Source organism: Jaculus jaculus, chromosome 17 (assembly GCF_020740685.1).
Source record: "Jaculus jaculus isolate mJacJac1 chromosome 17, mJacJac1.mat.Y.cur, whole genome shotgun sequence".
Taxonomy (NCBI): domain Eukaryota; kingdom Metazoa; phylum Chordata; class Mammalia; order Rodentia; family Dipodidae; genus Jaculus; species Jaculus jaculus.
This window is the reverse complement of record NC_059118.1, coordinates 43,352,278-43,370,071: the sequence shown is the minus strand read 5'-3', so window position 1 is coordinate 43,370,071 and position 17,794 is coordinate 43,352,278. Positions and strand designations below refer to the sequence as shown.

The following is a 17,794-nucleotide window of genomic DNA, read 5'->3' as shown; positions in this document are numbered from 1 at the left end:
TGGAATCTGCCCAAGTCTAGGATGCCCTCAAAAATTTTACCATTGATTTTAAGTTTTAGGCTAGGTTGTTTTTGGGTCATTTTTTGAATCCTGAAGACCCAGGCCTGGAGGCTCCTCTATGGGGACCTATCGAAGGAGCCGTTGAATCCAAGGGCAGGGGGAGGGCATGTGCTAAACTTTGTCCTTGTATAATAGGAAGAGGCCCTTGTATACTGGTAGCCAAAATTTTTATTTCTCCTGCATAGTCATTATCAACTATTGATGGAAAAATGGTGATGCCCTTTACAGTACTAGATGCCCTTCCCAGAATTAGATAATAGGTTTGTGGTGGGGATGGGTCAAAAACTCCTGTAGGAATTATTTGGACTCCCTCTTCAGGTCTTAATATTGAGTCGGTGGAGGCACACAGGTTCACCCCTGCACTTCCGGGAGTGGCCCTGTGGAGGCAGGCAGTTGACTGGGGGTCTGGCTGTTGTCTGTCTGGCTGTTCCCCGAGGCCGGCAGGAAGGCTATCGGTTGAGGGGCCTGGGACTGGCCCCTCATTCCGTTTCCCGGTAGGGGAGGGAGAGGATTGCCAGAGATGTCTGTTTTAGACCGGCAAGTATTAGCCCAGTGTTTACCATGACGGCAGTGAGGGCAGACTGTGGTAGGTGGGGGGGCGAGCCCCTCCAAATTGACCAGGAAGCTGTAGCTGACCAATGGACTGTCCCACAGTTCCTTGGGGGCAATGCCGTGCAAAATGGCCTGTTTGTCCACATTTGAAGCAAGCATGTTTAGAACCGTTGGGTTGAACAACCGCTCCAATGGCCAGATTGATTGCCTGAGAAACCTTATGGGTAAATAGATCTATGTCTTGGCATATGCAGATCATGTCATGAAGATCCTTGTCTCTATATTTGCCTCTTAGGGCGGCTCTGCAGGCCGAATTGGCGTTTTCACAGGCAAGTTGTTTAAGAAGTTTATTTTCATTTTGACCAGGTCCCAGAGACCTTTCGGCTGTCTCTAAGAGACGACTGACAAAGTCACTATATTCTTCATGATTGCCCTGGATGATTTTTGTCAAGGGCAAGAGAGCAGATCCCTTAGAGGGAATTGCACACCAAGCTGCCATAGCGGCATTAGCAGTCTGCGCCAACAGGCCTAGAGGAAAGTTTTGTTGTCGTTGGTCAGAGGAATATTTCCCTTGACCTGTAAGTTTCTCAAATGTCCAGCCAGCAGAGGGAGCTCTACGTCTTTTAGCGTTATTATTAGCCAGAGTTCTACAGCGATCGACCCAATCAGCCTGCCATGAAAGGAATTGTCCTCTAGTTAAGACCGACTGTACAATGGTGAGCCACTCATTAGGAGTCAGATAACCTCCCCCACCAAGGCTTTCCAATAAGGAAAGGGTAAAAGGGGCATTAGGTCCATAGTCCTTGACTGCTGAGTTAAGTTTTCCTAGGTTTTTAAAGCGGAGTCGGTAATAAACAGTCTCCTCACCTTGACTATCTTGGCCTGTGGTGGGCATATTGTGGCGTGGTATACTCTGACTTTCTTCCTCCTCATTTTCATTTTTACTTTGAGAATCATCCTCATCAGAGGAAGGCAAGGGAACAGAGACTGCGGGGAGATGGCGTGAAGAGGATGGAGCTTCGCAATTAAGGACAGAGGAGGAAGGCCCGAGGGGGTCGGATCCATGTCCCTGATCTGGAGCATGTCTAGTTTGTGAGCGGGTAACGGGAAAAACCAAACAAGGATAAGACGAGGGGTTAAGGGGCTGGGGTAGGGGAGGGGGTGTCTGGCGGAAAAGTGAGCAGAGAGACGAGAAAGTTTTTTTTTGAAGTTGGAGAATTTCAGTGAGATCTCAAACTTGAGAGGAGAAGCGAAGCTTGGTCTCAGAAAGGGAATTAGGTGGAACAATCGGAAGAGGGCAAGGTCAAAAGAGGAGCAGAGGGTAGAGTTTGGGGGGAAAGAGTTGGGGCAGTGGGGGTGAGGGGTTGTCAATCAGAATTGTGACATGGGCGGCCTCACCTTCTAAGGTGGTTGCATCGCCAGGATCTACAGGATCATCTGGAGGGGAGGAAGAGGATGAGGGACCAGTAGGAGGAGACTGAGGTTTAGTGGTAGGTTGCTTCTTTAGAACAGGATTGATTAAGTGAGGCGATTGGTTATGGGAGGGGGGTTAGAAATGTCAATTGGGGGTAGTGGAGGGTAAAGTTGGGGAAGATTCGAAGGGTCAGAAGTATAAGAGTCAGAAACATCAATGAGAGAAAAGGAGTCTGAAGCTCGAGAGGGGGGATGCGAAGGGCAGCGGGAGCCAGGCTGTGAAGATGAGAGACAATGTTCGGCCACAGAGAGAAGGTGGTGTTTACCAGAGTCATTATTCGCTTCCTCGACAATGTCTTGAATTAAGCCCCAGAAAGAGAAAATAGTTGGGGACAGTGCGTCATTGCCTTCCTCAGTGAGTTTCTGATTTAATTCTCTACCTACTCTTTGCCACTTTTTGGGATGAATATTAGGTCCATCAATCATAAACCATGGACATGTCTTATCAACAAAAATAAAAAACTGTATAAGATCCTTTTTCTTTACCCATATTCCTCGCTCTCTGAGAGAGGCTTTTAAATCCTTTATGAAAGAAGCCTCTTTAGACAATGAATGACCCATCTCGATGGGACGGAATGAAGAGGGAAAACTTACCAGGTCTTGCCGTCTTCTTGAGTGGAGAAGTGGTGACCACTTAACAAATCCACCGGAGGTTGCTGAATAAGGGGTCTCCATCCGGTGAGATCCGTGCCTCGAGCCCCATGTTGGGCGCCATGTGTCCCGTCCCGCGGGACCTAGTTATTCATGGGGGCAAGGAGGACCCTAACCTGAAATAAGATGGGCGAGAGAGAGGAAGAGACTCAAGCAAATGTACACTTGTCAAGAGTCCAATTTTATTGAGCCGGAGAGGTCTTTTAAAGGGTTAGGGTTAGGGTTAGGGTTAGGGTTAGGGTTTTGGGTGGGGGGGAGCTGGAGGAGGCAGGTGGTGGAAAGTTACAGAATCTTCTTGGCCTTTGGCTTAGGACAGTTTGCGGTTATTCCAAGAATTCACGGTACAGTTCTCATGTCTCTGCAGTTGCCAGGCAGGGTGTTAATTAGTTAGGTGTGGCGGGGTGGGGGGATGGAATCAGTTAGGTGTGGTGGGGTGGGGGGATGAGGAAAGGTCAGAAGTTGCTCAGGGCAGAAGTTGCTCAGGGCTTGTCTCTAACAGTTTTCAAGGCACGGTCTCACTCCAGCCCAGGCTGACCTGGAATTCACTATGTACTCTCGGTCTAGCCTTGAACTCACAGCAATTCTACCTTCGGTTCTCAAATGCTGAGATTAAAGACATGTGCCATGATGCTTGGCTGCTTTATTTTACTGACTTTTAATTTTCTTTCTTTAAAAATAATCTTTATTTATGTATACAGCAGGGAGAGAGATACAGAATGAGATAAAGGGACTCAGAGAGAGAATGGGTAGCCAGAACCAGAATCAGAGCTATTTCTCATGGCCCCTCCTTCCTTAGCCCTTACCCTACCTCATCCAGTGATAAGTATAGTACCACTGCAATGAGCACTTTCAAACTTAAACTCTCTCATGTTCTTACTCTTCCCCTGATCCAAAAATGCTTCTCTTGAATTCACAGATGCCCTTCTGCCTCCCCTCTCTTTCCCCAAGCCCTCATCTTTGTGGGCTCATCTTCCCCTTGTGTCTGGTGTTTTGGTGTCATAACTGTTGACAAGGATAACAAGCTCCTTAATTCCTCCTTCTGTCCTCTCACAGGGTGCACAGAGCCCATCTCCCTCACCTCCTCTATAATAGATGTTGCCAGCAACTGCCTCGAAACCAGCTCAATACAGAGATGATATGACAGAAGTCTCTGCCTCGCTCAGAATCAAGTTGTAACATCATGCTACACTGGTGCTGATGGTAGCAACTATCAATCTCACCACTCTGCTATCTCTAGCCACCATGAAACTGCATTCTTATCACCTGCCCTGAAGAGAGACCCATTGACTGCATTATCCAACTCTCCCATAAAAACTCATCCTTCTTATGGTCAGCATGAAAATATTACAGAAGAGAAATTAACATTCCTCTCTTATCATTAACAAAAGGCTAGAATGTTAGGTTGGGACAGGCTCCCAAAATGGAGTCACCAAGGAAAGCAGAATGGTGACAGAGGCATAAGGAAGTGGATTATCTACATTTCTCAAGAAACCATCTCCCACCCATTATCCCTTCCTTGCCTAACAATGCCCCAAAGCCATGGTTTCCTGCTCCCTAATCTAGTAAGTCACTTGGTCACTGTTCTTGTTTCATACCCTGGCTATCTTAGATCTCATCTAAAGGAACCTTTATTATTCAACTTTTCCCATCCTCACCTTCCCCCAACTGAAAAAGCCAGAGCTTCTGGTTTGTTCCCCACCCCCTGGGACCCTTGCTGCTGGTTTGGGGTAGCCTGGACCCTGCATGCATGCTGTTGGAGCAGGCCTTACTTCCACGTTCCTGATTGATCGGCCCCTGGGTCTTCAGGTCCCTGTTCCCCTGCACCAGATGGTGTGCATACCACCATGGGAGTTTGCCTTTTGCTTCCAGCCCCCCAGCTTCCAGGGTCCTTGTTTCCTAACCCACAGTTCCCCTGTGCTAAAGAGTACACACAATCAGTGAGTAGGCCTAAGTTCCCTATACCCCACCTTCAAGTTCTCCAGGTACCCCTATTGCACTTTCAACTTCCACAACCTGTGCATCTGTGGGTATAACCCCATGCTACTAGAATATGTTCAAACCTAAAACTGAACCCTTGCTGAGGATCCAGCAAAGATAAATACTTGCTACCTCCTTAATGAAATAAGAGTTTTATCCAGAAATGGGTGGACCACAATGCAAAAACAAAAAATTAAGTCAGAAAACTGTGAGATCTCTACCAAGGATGCACAGTTACACAATGGAAGCAACAGAAATTCAATTCCAAAATGAAAATGAAATAAGCTATGTGACCCTGCCAAAATATTGCTAAACTGGAAGTAAATAATCAGAAAACCAGCAATCACATAAATGAAATTGAGCAGAATTGTCTCTTGCAGTGCACAGCCTTTGTTACTAGGCTTAACTTAATTGAAGAAAACCAGAGCCCTTATAAGAGAGATTAAACAAATTTAAATTGAGTTAACAAATAGAGGGTCTGAATACCCAGTTGATTAAGCTTGATGAAGACAAGATGAAATGCAAGGATGAATTCCAAGAAGCATCAAGAAAATCAGACGACCTGAAATTGGGCCTCAAAAAATAAATGGACATGACATCCTGAACACACACACACACACACACACACACACACACACCAATAGAAAAAATTAGACATGTGCTGGAGAGATGGCTTAGCGATTAAGCGCTTGCCTGTGAAGCCTAAGGACCCCAGTTCGAGGCATAATTCCCCAGGACACACGTTAGCCAGATGCACAAGGGGCACATGTGTCTGGAGTTCATTTGCAGTGGCTGGAGGCCCTGGCATGCCCATTTGTTCTCTCTCTCTTTCTCTCTCTGTCACTTTCAAATAAATAAATAAAAATAAAAATCAAACAGAGCTTTTAAAACCTCTCCAGAAGCCCTCATTAATAGGATCAATGATATGGAGATCAGGACCTCTGAGCTGGAAGGTAAGACTGAAAAATTGATTGGGAGCCCAACATTTGGCTGACTTCAAAAAGTCATGTGAACAAACTAAAAAAAAAAAACAAGTAAATAAAAATAAAAATAAATAAATGAAGGAACTGTGAGATATCTTAAAATGACCAAACATCTGGATCATGGCTATACTAAAAGGAGATGAAAACCAGGTCAGAAGCATAGAGAGCATATTCAACAAAATTATTGAAGAAAGCTTTCCCAGTCTTACAAAAGAGACATATCCAGAAACAAGAAGCTCACAGAACACCAAAAAGTCAGGACCCAAAATGAAACTTGCCAAGAAATGTCATAGTTAAAACTCTAAACAGAGAGCCAAGAATGGGAGCCGAGCGCAGCGTCTGAGCCGTACACGGATCTCCTCTCCGCGCTCTCTCTCCACCTTGCTCTCGTCGCCTGCCGCCCGCCCGCAGCCGCCCAGAACGCCTTCCACCATGGCCACCTCAGCAAGTTCCAACTTGAACAAAGGCATCAAGCAGATGTAAATGGCCCTGCCTCAGGGCGAGAAAGTCCAAGCCATGTATGTCTGGATCGATGGTACCGGAGAAGGGCTGCGCTGCAAGACCCGCACCCTGGACTGTGAGCCCAAGTGTGTAGAAGAGTTGCCAGAATGGAATTTTGATGGCTCTAGCACTTTCCAGTCTCAAGGCTCCAACAGTGACATGTACCTCCTCCCAGTTGCCATGTTCCGTGACCCTTTCCACAAGGATCCCAACAAGCTGGTGTTCTATGAAGTTTTCAAGTATAATCGGAAGCCTGCCGAAACCAATTTAAGGCACACCTGTAAGCGGATCATGGACATGGTCAGCAACCAGCACCCCTGGTTTGGAATGGAGCAGGAATACACTCTCATGGGGACCCATGGGCACCCCTTTGGTTGGCCTTCCAATGGCTTCCCTGGGCCCCAAGGCCCGTATTACTGTGGCATGGGAGCTGACAAAGCCTATGGCAGAGACATCATGGAGGCTCACTGCCGGGCCTGCTTGTATGCTGGAGTCAAGATCACGGGAACAAATGTCGAGGTCATGCCTGCCCAGTGGGAATTCCAAATTGGACCCTGTGAAGGAATCCGCATGGGAGATCACCTGTGGGTGGCCCGCTTTATCTTATATCGTGTATGTGAAGACTTTGGCGTGATAGCGACCTTTGACCCTAAGCCCATTCCTGGGAACTGGAACGGCGCAGGCTGCCATACCAACTTCAGCACAAAGGCCATGTGGGAGGAGAATGGCCTGAAGTACATTGAGGAGGCCATTGAGAAACTCAGCAAGCCGCACCAGTACCACATCCATGCCTACGATCCCAAGGGAGGCCTGGACAATGCCCGGCGCCTGACTGACTTCAACAAGACCTCCAACATCAACAACTTTTCCGCCGGTGTTGCCAACCGCAGCGCCAGCATCTGCATTCCCCGGTCTGTCGGCCGGGAGAAGAGGGGTTATTTTGAAGACCGGCACTCTTCTGCCAACTGCGACCCCTTTGCAGTGACAGAGGCCATCATCCGTACGTATTTTCTCAACGAGACTGGCGACGAGCCCTTCCAGTACAAAAACTAAGGGGATGATGCTTCCAGCGACTGAGCCCTTCCCAGCTCTTCATCCCACTGCAACTCTCCCTCTCCCTGGTGTCTTAATTATCCTCATTACTCAAAAGTGGGATTTCAAGGTCTTTTTATTCCTCATGCCCAGTGAACCTTGCTTTTCCTTGGTCAGGATAGAGGGGTCAAGTTCTTAATCTCCATGTATACAGCCCCCATTTTCTTCCTTTCTAATGTGTGGGTGGGCGCAGGGAAAGGTGGTGACTGCTTTTCTCAGGAGGTGTCCTTGTCTGGTAGATGTCACCTCCACACAAAGCAGTGTGTGAAGGAGGGGAGAACTTCCTCTAAAGGACAGCTGGAAGGGCAGGCTGACTACTTATGATGGCATGTCTCCTTCAATTCTTAAGATTAAACCAACTCTCACTAGTGGAGGTTAGGAGAAGAGCAAGAACTGGGGGTTAGTTTACCTCTTGTGTTTCTCTTGCTTGGAGCCACCCACACCCTTCACAAACAGCAGCTCAGCCACAACAGATGGCTGTCCTACCTTAAGAAAGAAAAGTTCTTTACTGCTTGGTCCTCCATTTATAACACAAAGCAAAAGTAGTACTTTTATATTTAAATGTAAAAACAAAAAAATTATATAAGGGTTGTGGATATGTGTGTTTTTCTAAAGAAAACAAACATCCTGGTCACTGGGTGCCAAATGTGAGGTAAATTATTTGGTTCAAGGGTCCCCTTTGTAAGTAAAGGAAGTAGCAGTGGGGAACATAGTACTAGAAAAATTGGTTATTTGGGACTGTTCCTCATTTTACCAGGATTTCCCTGCCCATTTTTTGCAGGCGATAGGTACACATTACTTGCAGTCTCTGAGGCCTGTGTCTAACTCTAGAAGACACACATGCACTTGTCCACACGTGGGTTTAGAAGTATGAGTTGGCTGGTCAACTTTATTACTGACAAGGGAGTGTTGGGGTTATTTTTTGGTGGGATTTTAGCATGTCACTAAAGCAGGCCTTTTGATATATTAAATTTTTTAAAGCAAAACAAGTTTTAGATTTTAATCAGATTTGTAGGGTTTCTAAGTCTAGTTTTACAGAATTGCCTGTTTGCTTCAACTGTCTTTCCACTTGCTTCTTGGTGGAGCTGGGGACAGACCTGGAGTTAAAACACTTGTAATTTTGTATTCTAGTGTCTTGTTCTCCCAGCAAAATGTTCTTGTTTGTTAAAATTCCTAGGAAGTAGTGTTTCCTATCATAATAAACATGCCCCGCCCCATCCTCTGTGTCCTTTGCTGTTCTCTGTGGCTTGTGTGCTGTGGGTTTTCTCTTCCTGTGATGACTTCTAATTGCCATGTGCAGTATGTTCAGAGTTAGATAACTCGTCATTGTAAACAAACTGGAACTGCCCAGAGCAGGGCTTATAAATCACCCTAACATTTAAAAAAAAAAAAAAAAAAACAAACTCTAAACAGTGAAAACAAAGGGAGAGTGCCAAAAGCAGCAAGAGAGAAACCACTAATTACACATAAAGGCAATCTGATGACAGTTACCTCAAATTTTTAATGGAAACCATGAAAGCTAGAAGGGCATGAAATGGAATACTTCAAAGCCTAAAAAACTACAGCCTACTCCATCCCATGCCCCAACCAGCGGGACCTAGTTATTCGTGAGGGCACCAGGAGGACCTTAGCCTGCAAAGAAAATGGGCGAGAGAGGGGAATGGACTCAGGCAAACCAACGCTTGTCGAGAGTCATTTATTCAGCCAGAAGGCTCATCTTTTAAAGTCAGTTTTAGGTAGGGGAGGGGTAAGGGGAGTACAGGGTGAGACAGTACAGAATCTTCTTGCACAAGGCATGAATCATATGGCAGACATGAATCATATGGAAGGGGGTCAGGGTGACCTAGGTGGTGGAAGGTTACAAACTCTTCTTGGCCTCAGGCCAGAGACATTGTGGTTGTTCTGGGACGTCATAACTCAGGGGCCTTGATACTGCAGGCGCAGAGCAGGATGTTTGTTCTTTAGCCAGAATGCAGCGGGAGTGGAGGAGGGGGTAAGGAAAAGATGAAGGATTTCTTTAAGGGTGGTCCCCAACAATCCCAAACTACTGTACCCAGCAAAAGTATCTCTCACAGTAGATGGAAAAAAGAAGATCAAAGCCAATCTATGATTACATAAACACAGAACCAAACCTACATGGAATACTTCAGGAAATATTCTACACAGAAGATTCAATAATCAACATAAAGAGCCTACAAAAGTGCTGACGCAATAACCAAAACTAGAGAAGGCATGAAAAAGTTCAAAACACCAAACCCCACAAACCCTCCAGCATGGCAGGGACTAAATCAAACCTCACAGCTATAACTTTAAATATTAATGGACTTAACTCACTCTAAAAATACACAAGTTAACAAGGTGGCTCAGAAAAATGGGACATTCAAGTTGATACCTTCAAGAAACCCACCTCAATACTTTAGGTAGGTACCTCCTCAGGATGAAAGAATGTAAAATTAATTTCAAAGGAAATGGAAATAAGAAACAAGTGGGTATGGCTATACTAATACTGGAAAAATAGACTTCAAACAAACAGTAAATAAAAACAACAAAGAAGGCCAGTTCAAGGGAACAATTGAACAAAAGGACATCACAATCATAAATTTATATACACCAAACACAGGCACACCACATTTTATAAATCAAACCCTACTTGACAGAAAATCAGGAATAAATCCCAGTACCATCATAGTAGGGAACCTTAGTATGTCATTAGCATTAGCAAGATGATCTAAGCAGAAACATAACAGGGTAATAATAGATGTCACCACCACCGAAGATCAGTTAGAACTAATAGACATGTACAGAATATTCCACCCCAATTCAACAGAATAACATTTTTTTTCAGCAGCCCATGGAACCTTCTTCAAAATATGGCATATATTAGGGCATAAAGCATGCCTCATAAATTCAGGGAAATTGACATAATTTCTACATCATATCAGACCACAATGCTTTAAAGCTAGAAATTAACAAGAGATACAACAGGAACTGCACCAGCTCTTCTTGAACTTGGGGTGGAAGGATTGCTTAGTGGTTAAGGTGTTTGCCTGCAAAGCCAAGGGACCCAGGTTCTATCCCCAGGACCCATGTTAGTCAGCTACATAAGGGGGCACACACATCTGGAGTTCATTTGCAGTGGATGGAGGCCCTGGTGCACTCATCCTCTCATTCTTTCTCCCTCTTTCTCGGTCAAATAAATAAATAAAAATAAAATATTTTTTAAAAACAAAATTTCTTGAACTGAATGATAACAAAAATACACCATACCAAAACTAATGGAACAAAACGAAGGCAGTCCTAAGGGGAAAATTCATAGCACTAAATTCATTCATAACAAAGACAGAGAAATCTCAAATTAGTAACCTAACTATCCACCTAAAGGCACTGGAAAAGCAAAAACAACCTAACCATAAGAGTATCTGACAGATTGTAATTAATATCAGAAGAGAAATTAATGAATTGGAAACTAAGAAAATAAACAAAATGAAAAGCTTGTTCTTTGAAAAAAAATACATAACATTGATAAACCCCTGGCCACTTGATCAAATGGAAAAAAGAGGTCTCAATTTAACAAAATTAGAAATGAAAAGGGAGAGGTCACAACAGATATCAATGAAATTAAAACAAAAAACAACAACAACAAAAAAAAAAAAACAAAAAAAATGAGGACGTATTTCCAGAACTTCTATTCCACAAAATTGGATAATTTGGAGGAAATGGGCCAATTTCTAAACACATATCACTTACCAATACTAAGTCTAGAGCAGCTAGATCTCCTAACCAACCCCATTACTTCCATCAAGATTGGAAATGAAAAACTTCCCTAAAAGAAAAAGTCCAGGACCTGATGGAGTCTTAGCTGAATTCTACCAAACCTTCATCAAAGAACTAAAACCTAAAAACTTAAGCTACTTCAAATTATTGGAGAACAGGAAACTCTCCCTGTAGTAGACAGCTTCAGGTAGTCGAGATGAACTTCCAAACCAAGCACAGTCATGGAGGAAAGGATTTATTGAAGCTTACAGATTCAAGGGAAGTTTCATAATAGCAGAAGAAGCTGGACTCCTCTTAAAGGACCAAGCAGAGTGAGAAAAAGTCACACCACAAATACACTTCAGAAACTCCAGGCACTTTGTATATCATTAGACTAGAATTGCAAATTCACCACCATATCTTAGGTCTGGACCCTAAGATCCAGTCAGTGACAACTCCTCCAGCCAAGTGGCAGTAGATCCAAACTATAAATAATAAAACACAGAACACATTGGGGACCATCTATTTAAACTACCATACTTTGCCCCTGGCCCCCAATAAATTTATAACAATTTCACATTTTAAACAGTATTTAGTCCAATTTTAAAGATTTCCACAGTCTTGACCAAGTGTGTTCAGAAATTTAAGATTGTTTGGTAACTGTGAGTCCTGTAAAATCAAAGAAGTTATATACCGTAAACACATAAAAGCACAGAGAATGGGCAGCAGAACACAGCCAGCCTTTATGCTGGTAGTCCTTTTTCAACAAAGTCCTCTGTAGTCTTTCTTTTAGACAGTTTATAAACCAAGCCTTCCAACACAATTTTCTCTGTACTTAGCCTTTCCAAACTCTCAACAGAATAGTATATAATACTAGCCTTTCCACTCCAGAGTACCAAGTACCCAGTCCATGTCTGTTCCTTTAAAACAAAAGTTCCAAAAGAACAAAATCCATGTGATCAGATTTATCTCACTCCATTCTCAGTACCAGTTTATGCAGTAGACATCTTCAGGTCACTGAGATGAACTTCCAGACCAGGATATGGAGGAAGGGATTTATTGAAGCTTACAGATCATTGGGGAGTTCCATAATAGCAGAAGAAGCTGGACTCCTTTAAGAGTTAAAGGACCAAACGGTGGGGGGGGGGGGGAGCCACACCACAAACAAACACACTTCAGGAACTCCAGGCACTTTGCATATCTTTAGACTGGAATTGCAAATCCACCAACACACCTTAGGGCTGCATCCTGAGATCCAGCCAGTGATACCATCCCCAACCAGGTGCCTCTAGATCCAAACCACAAACTAATAAGACACTGAATATATTGGGGGCTGTCTATTTAAACTACCACTTTCCCCAACTCCTTCTATGAAGCTAGCATCACCCTAATACCAAAACCAGACAGAGATACAAGGAAAGAAAACTAGAGACCTATATCCCCAATGAACTTGTATTCAAAATTCAGAAAAAAAATCATTGCAAACTGAATTCAACAACCCAGCAAAAGCATGATTCACCTCGATCAAGCATGCTCTACCCAAGGGAGGGAGGAATTGTTCAACATATGGAAATCAATTAACATAATATGCCACATAAACACAATAACCACATTATCATCTCAATAGATGCAGAGGTCTTTGAAAAAATACATTACTTCATGATCAAAACCCTGGAGAGACTTGGCATGGAGGGTTTATATCTCGACACAATAAAGGTTATATACAAAGCAGCTAAATCCCAAATCATACTGTTAGGTCAGGACAAAATGGAGTTACAGCAGGCAGCCAAAGGAAATCATCTACATTCCTCAAGGAATTGTCCAGTCATTATCCCTCCCCTGCCTAACAAGTCTCCAGATCTAGATTTACTTTCCCCTATGTCTCACTGGGTCACTCTGGTCTCACCCTATGACTAATGTATAGAACAGAGATTTACTGCCCCAGCAAAGAAATTCCTTCCCTTCCTCACCTTCCTTCAACCGAAGAGCCTATAAAGCTACTATCTGCAATCCCAAGTTGATTGCTCCACTCTTGAGAGTCAGTCCTGGCAGCTGGTGTCCATTCCCCCCCACACACACACACCAAATAAAAACTTCCATCCTTGCCTCAGAGTGGTCTCTGTGGTCCTTGGTCACTCCTGAAACTTACCTGTAGTGCCCTGACTCAGATAAGAAGGCTTCTGATTACTCTCTTTGGTGGCCAGACCTCCTTTTATCCTGACCAGACCACTGAGCTGCCATTTGACCCTCTGAAGGCCTCGGGACATTGCTGTCTGATACAGACTTTCACAACCCCCATGATTTGGCCTCACTGTTCATTTCTCCATCTCCTCCCTCTTTCTTGAATAGTCTTTCTCTTTCTCTCTCTATATCTCTCTCTCTCCCTGGTTGGCCTGTCTTGGGTTTCATCCCTTCTGGTAGAAGCCATGCTGGCACACCAGGTTACACCTCTTGGCCATGTTACAGTTCTCAGTGCCCCCAGTGACCACCAAAGAGAATCAGACATGTATGCAAAGGCAAAGAGCTTTATTTGGGGTTTAAGCTCATATTCTTGACTTCACCAGTGCATTGGATCCGTACAAGAGCCATGAGTGTAAGGAGAACAGAGTTTTTATGCCCTGGCCAGCAGGGAGTCAAACAAGGACTTGAGGGGAAGTTAACCTGAATGGGGGAAGGCAAACAGACACAAGAAGGAGACCAAGCTAGGTATTTGTCAAGGTCTCTAAGTTTATTTTTACACATAGGTTTGTATAGGGTTGTAGGGGGAAGGAGTCATAATCAGGCCAGAGATCACAGGGTTACTGGCGAAATGCAATTTCTTTGTTTCTTCGTCAATTACCGGCAACACCAGGAGAGGCTATCACCCAGGCGTAACGGCTTCTTCATTTCTGGTAATAGATCATTAGATGAGGAAACAGAAACTTAACTTGCTATTTGGCGGTTTCTGTCAACATGGCTGAGGTTTAGTTCATACCACCCAACATTATTATAGGGATTTGAACATAGAAGTAGGGGATGGTTACATGATTGGTTGTTTTAAACAGTAACTGCACTTGTATTCTCCAGATTGGCTTAGAATATTGGCAGGCAGGGCCTAGGGGAATTCCAGGTAGATTAGGTAACCTTTATTGTGATTAGCTATTTGGGTTTGAGGAACTTTAAGCAACACTTTAAGCAACTTATCTTATGACCATAGGAATGTATAGCATAAGCAGTTTGTGGTGTTTTCAGTAACTGTTAAACTCTTTCTTAAACCTTGCTGAGAAACAGAAACTTAGGCCTACTGCTGACTCTGAAGCCTGTCATGGTGTCCCTCTGGTTCCTGAGTCCTTCAGCCATGAGGCCCCAACTCCAAGTCTCCAGAAAGATACACTCTGGACACCTTGGGTGTCTCTCTCTCTCTAGTCTACCATACCCTAAGGGGCACCTTTTGGTCCAGTTGCACCATCTCAGAACACCCCCTCTCTTTCCCTCCTCTCCCTCTCCCTCCTGAGCTCTCATCTTCCACTGCCAGCTGCTTTAATCTTCCACAGCCAACAGCTTTTGCCATCGGGAGCCCACTTGCCCTCCTTGCCCACTAACAGGCTAAAAATCCCACAGTTGCTACCTGTACAGCTGGCCTCTGCCCATGTGGGAGGTGCAGGGCCCATTCACCCTAATGGGCCAGGGGTTCATATTGGTGTTCTGTGTAAACCCAGCTTAAGCTCTGGTTTATTCTTCTCTCATTATTGTTTTGCTCTTTTCCTGTCTCCTTAGGACATTATGTTTTTCTGAAACTCTTCTTGGCCACATCCATCATCTGGACAATGGGTCAAAAGGGCCTGAGAATGATACTTTTGATTTCCAAATTCTCACTGATTCAAAACAAACTCCTGCCATTGTTCAGGCAAATGGTCCATATTACCCTATTTTTCACTGTGTATACTGTTGGGAGCCATGAACCAAACCTCAGCCATGTTAACAGAGACTGCCATATAGCAAGTTAAGTTTCTACTTCCTCACCTAATACTCAACTACCACAAACAAAGACTTCCTTATAGCAAGTTAAGTTTCTACTTCCTCACCTAATATTCAACTACCAATGGATCGTAGCTTGGCTGAATACTCCCCCATGCTGTTGGTAGCTGATGAAGAAACAGGCATTGCAGCCCACCACTGAATAGCAGGCCTCCCCCTCTTTTGTATAAAAGAAGGGAGGAGATGTTGGGAGCCATAGAGCAAAAGCCTCTCCATTTGGCCTGCTCATAAACTGACTCATTACTCAGAAAGTTGGTCCATCCAGATTTCTGTTAGGTACTTCTGGAACTGGTCAGTAGGCTGCTTACAGAATCTTATCTTTTGCAAAAGGCCAGTTTATGGTCAGGATGTGAAGCCTGGTGCAGGCAGGATGTTAAGCCAGTTAGGCAAGATTAGATGAACACTTAATTACATCCACTCTAGGTTTCCTGACAACTCCTTGCCCTGGCCACAACAACAACAACAATAATATCTCTCACATCTGAAAATTTACCACAGTGGCAGCTACAAAGTTTTCTGTCTTTTTCTTTTTCCTCATCTATAGAATTTTCATCCTGCTGTTTGACTTCATGTATCTTTCTTTCTGTGTGACATGCTGTGCAGAGAAAATCCTTGTGAAGTAGCGTCTCATTCTTTTCTCATGAGAAGTACTCCCAATGATTTTGTGTCTGCATGTGTGAGTGTGTGTGTGTGTGAGACAGAGAGAATTAGCCTTTGCTCTTGAGCACAAGGTAAAGCCTGCTGTCCTCAGTTGTTTTCAGCCTGGACTCTGGTAACTGTCACATCATGCAGATCAGGACCCATTAATATTTTCCTACTCCAGGCCTCTTTTCACCCAACAGCTTTTTTTTTTTTTTTTTTTTTTGGCTTTCGAGGTAGGGTCTTGCTCTAGGATTAAAGGCATATGCCACCATGGAGAGATAAAGGGAGGAGAGAGAAGAGGGAGACAGGGAGAGAGAGAGGGAGAGGGGGCAAGCAAGAAAGAGAGAGGGAGAGTGAGAGAGAGAGTGAGAGCAAGGCAAAGGTAGGAGGACTGCCATGAGTTTGAGGCTACCCTGAGACTACAAAGTGAATTCCAGGTTAGCCTATGGATAGAGTAAGACCTTACCTTGAAAAACCAAAATAATAATAATAATAAATGAAAGCAATAGAGAGCCATTCTACCCCTACACAAGACCTACATAATTGAAGGGGGGAAAAGCCAGGCATGGTGGTGCAGGTATTTAAAAATTTTTTATTTACTTATTTGAGTGTGACCAACAGATGGAGAGAGAAAGAGGCAAACAGATAGAGAGAAAATGGGCATGCCAGGGCCTCCAGCCACTGCAAAGGAACTCCAGATGGGAGCATCATCTTGTGAACCTGGCTTATGTGGGTCCTTGGTAATCAAGCCTCAAACTGGGGTCCTTAGGTTTCACAGGCAAGTGCTTAACCACTAAGCCCTCTCTCCAGCCTGGGGTGCACACATTTAATCCCAGCACTTAGGAGGTAGAGGTAGGAAGATCAATGTGAGTTCAAGGTCAACCTGAGACTACATAGTGAATTTCAGATCTACCTGAATGAAAGTGAGACTCTTTCTCCAAAAAGGAAAAAAAGGGAGGAGAAACAGGGTAACATCAAAATAGAAGAGACAGTAGTTGGAAATGTGAAGCAATTGAGGGCAGGTGGTATTTGGGAGGGGAAAAATGGGAGGATGGAGGATGGTGGGAAGAGGGTTATGATCATGCCACATTGTCTTTTATGTACAAACAAGTTTAAAAGAAAGTCAGTTGTCCCTCCTCAGTAAATAGGTCTCTGGAAACACTGTAATAGGTACACCCAAGGGTGCGTTTCCATGGTGATTTGTAATCTAGCTGACAATAAAGATGAACTATCTATCGCAAGAGGTATATGAAATAGTGTGAGGCCAGATGCACAAGGTGGCACATGCATCTGGATTTCCTTTGCAGTGGCTGGAGGCCGTGGTGGGCCCCATTCTCTCTTTCTTCTCTCTCTCAAGTAAATAAATTATTAAAATATTTTAAAAAATAATCACACAGACCAAACATTTGCTGAGACTAAATCAAACAACAATTTATATTAAAACAGTATTTTGGCATATGTGTGATTTTATCACTTAATAAACATGAAAAAATGTTATACCAAGCAGGGCATGGTGGTGCACGCTTTTAATCCCAGCACTTGGGAGGCAGAGGTAGGAGCATCGCCATGAATTTGAGGCCACCCTGAGACTACATAGTGAATTCCAGGTCAGCCTGGGTTAGAGTAAGATCCTACCTCGAAAAACCAAAAAAGAAAAAGTTATACAAGTGAGTTGGATGTGCTTGTTTATATTCCCTGACAGAACTAAATCTGGGCTGAACATTTGATACTTCAGGGCACAGCATCTCGGGTGTCTTTTGGAGTTAATCAATGCTTGACTTTGCATTTGTCATTGTGGAAAGAGTCACTGTTAATAAACATGTGGCTCACAATAGGAAGAGTATGCTTAGGGCCATCTCAGAAATTGTTGAATGTTCTGTCCTAACCCCAAATCACAATTCCAAAACAAAACAAAACAAGCTAGGCTTGGTGGCCCATGCCTTTAATGCCAGCTCGCTCTCATTCGCTCTTTCTCTCTCTGTGTCTATCTGTCTCTCTGTCTCTGTCCCTCTCCCTCTCTCTCTCTCTCTCTCTCTCTCTTTGGTTTATAGAGATAGGGTCTTCCTCTAGCCAAGGATGACTTGGAATTGACC

The 17,794-nt window shown here is 44.0% G+C and overlaps 1 pseudogene; it reads left to right on the top strand.

Annotated features, from left to right (window-relative positions):
* Window positions 1-6,114: 6,114 nt before the first annotated feature.
* LOC101597223 lies at window positions 6,115-7,431 on the top strand (annotated as a pseudogene).
* Window positions 7,432-17,794: the final 10,363 nt, after the last annotated feature.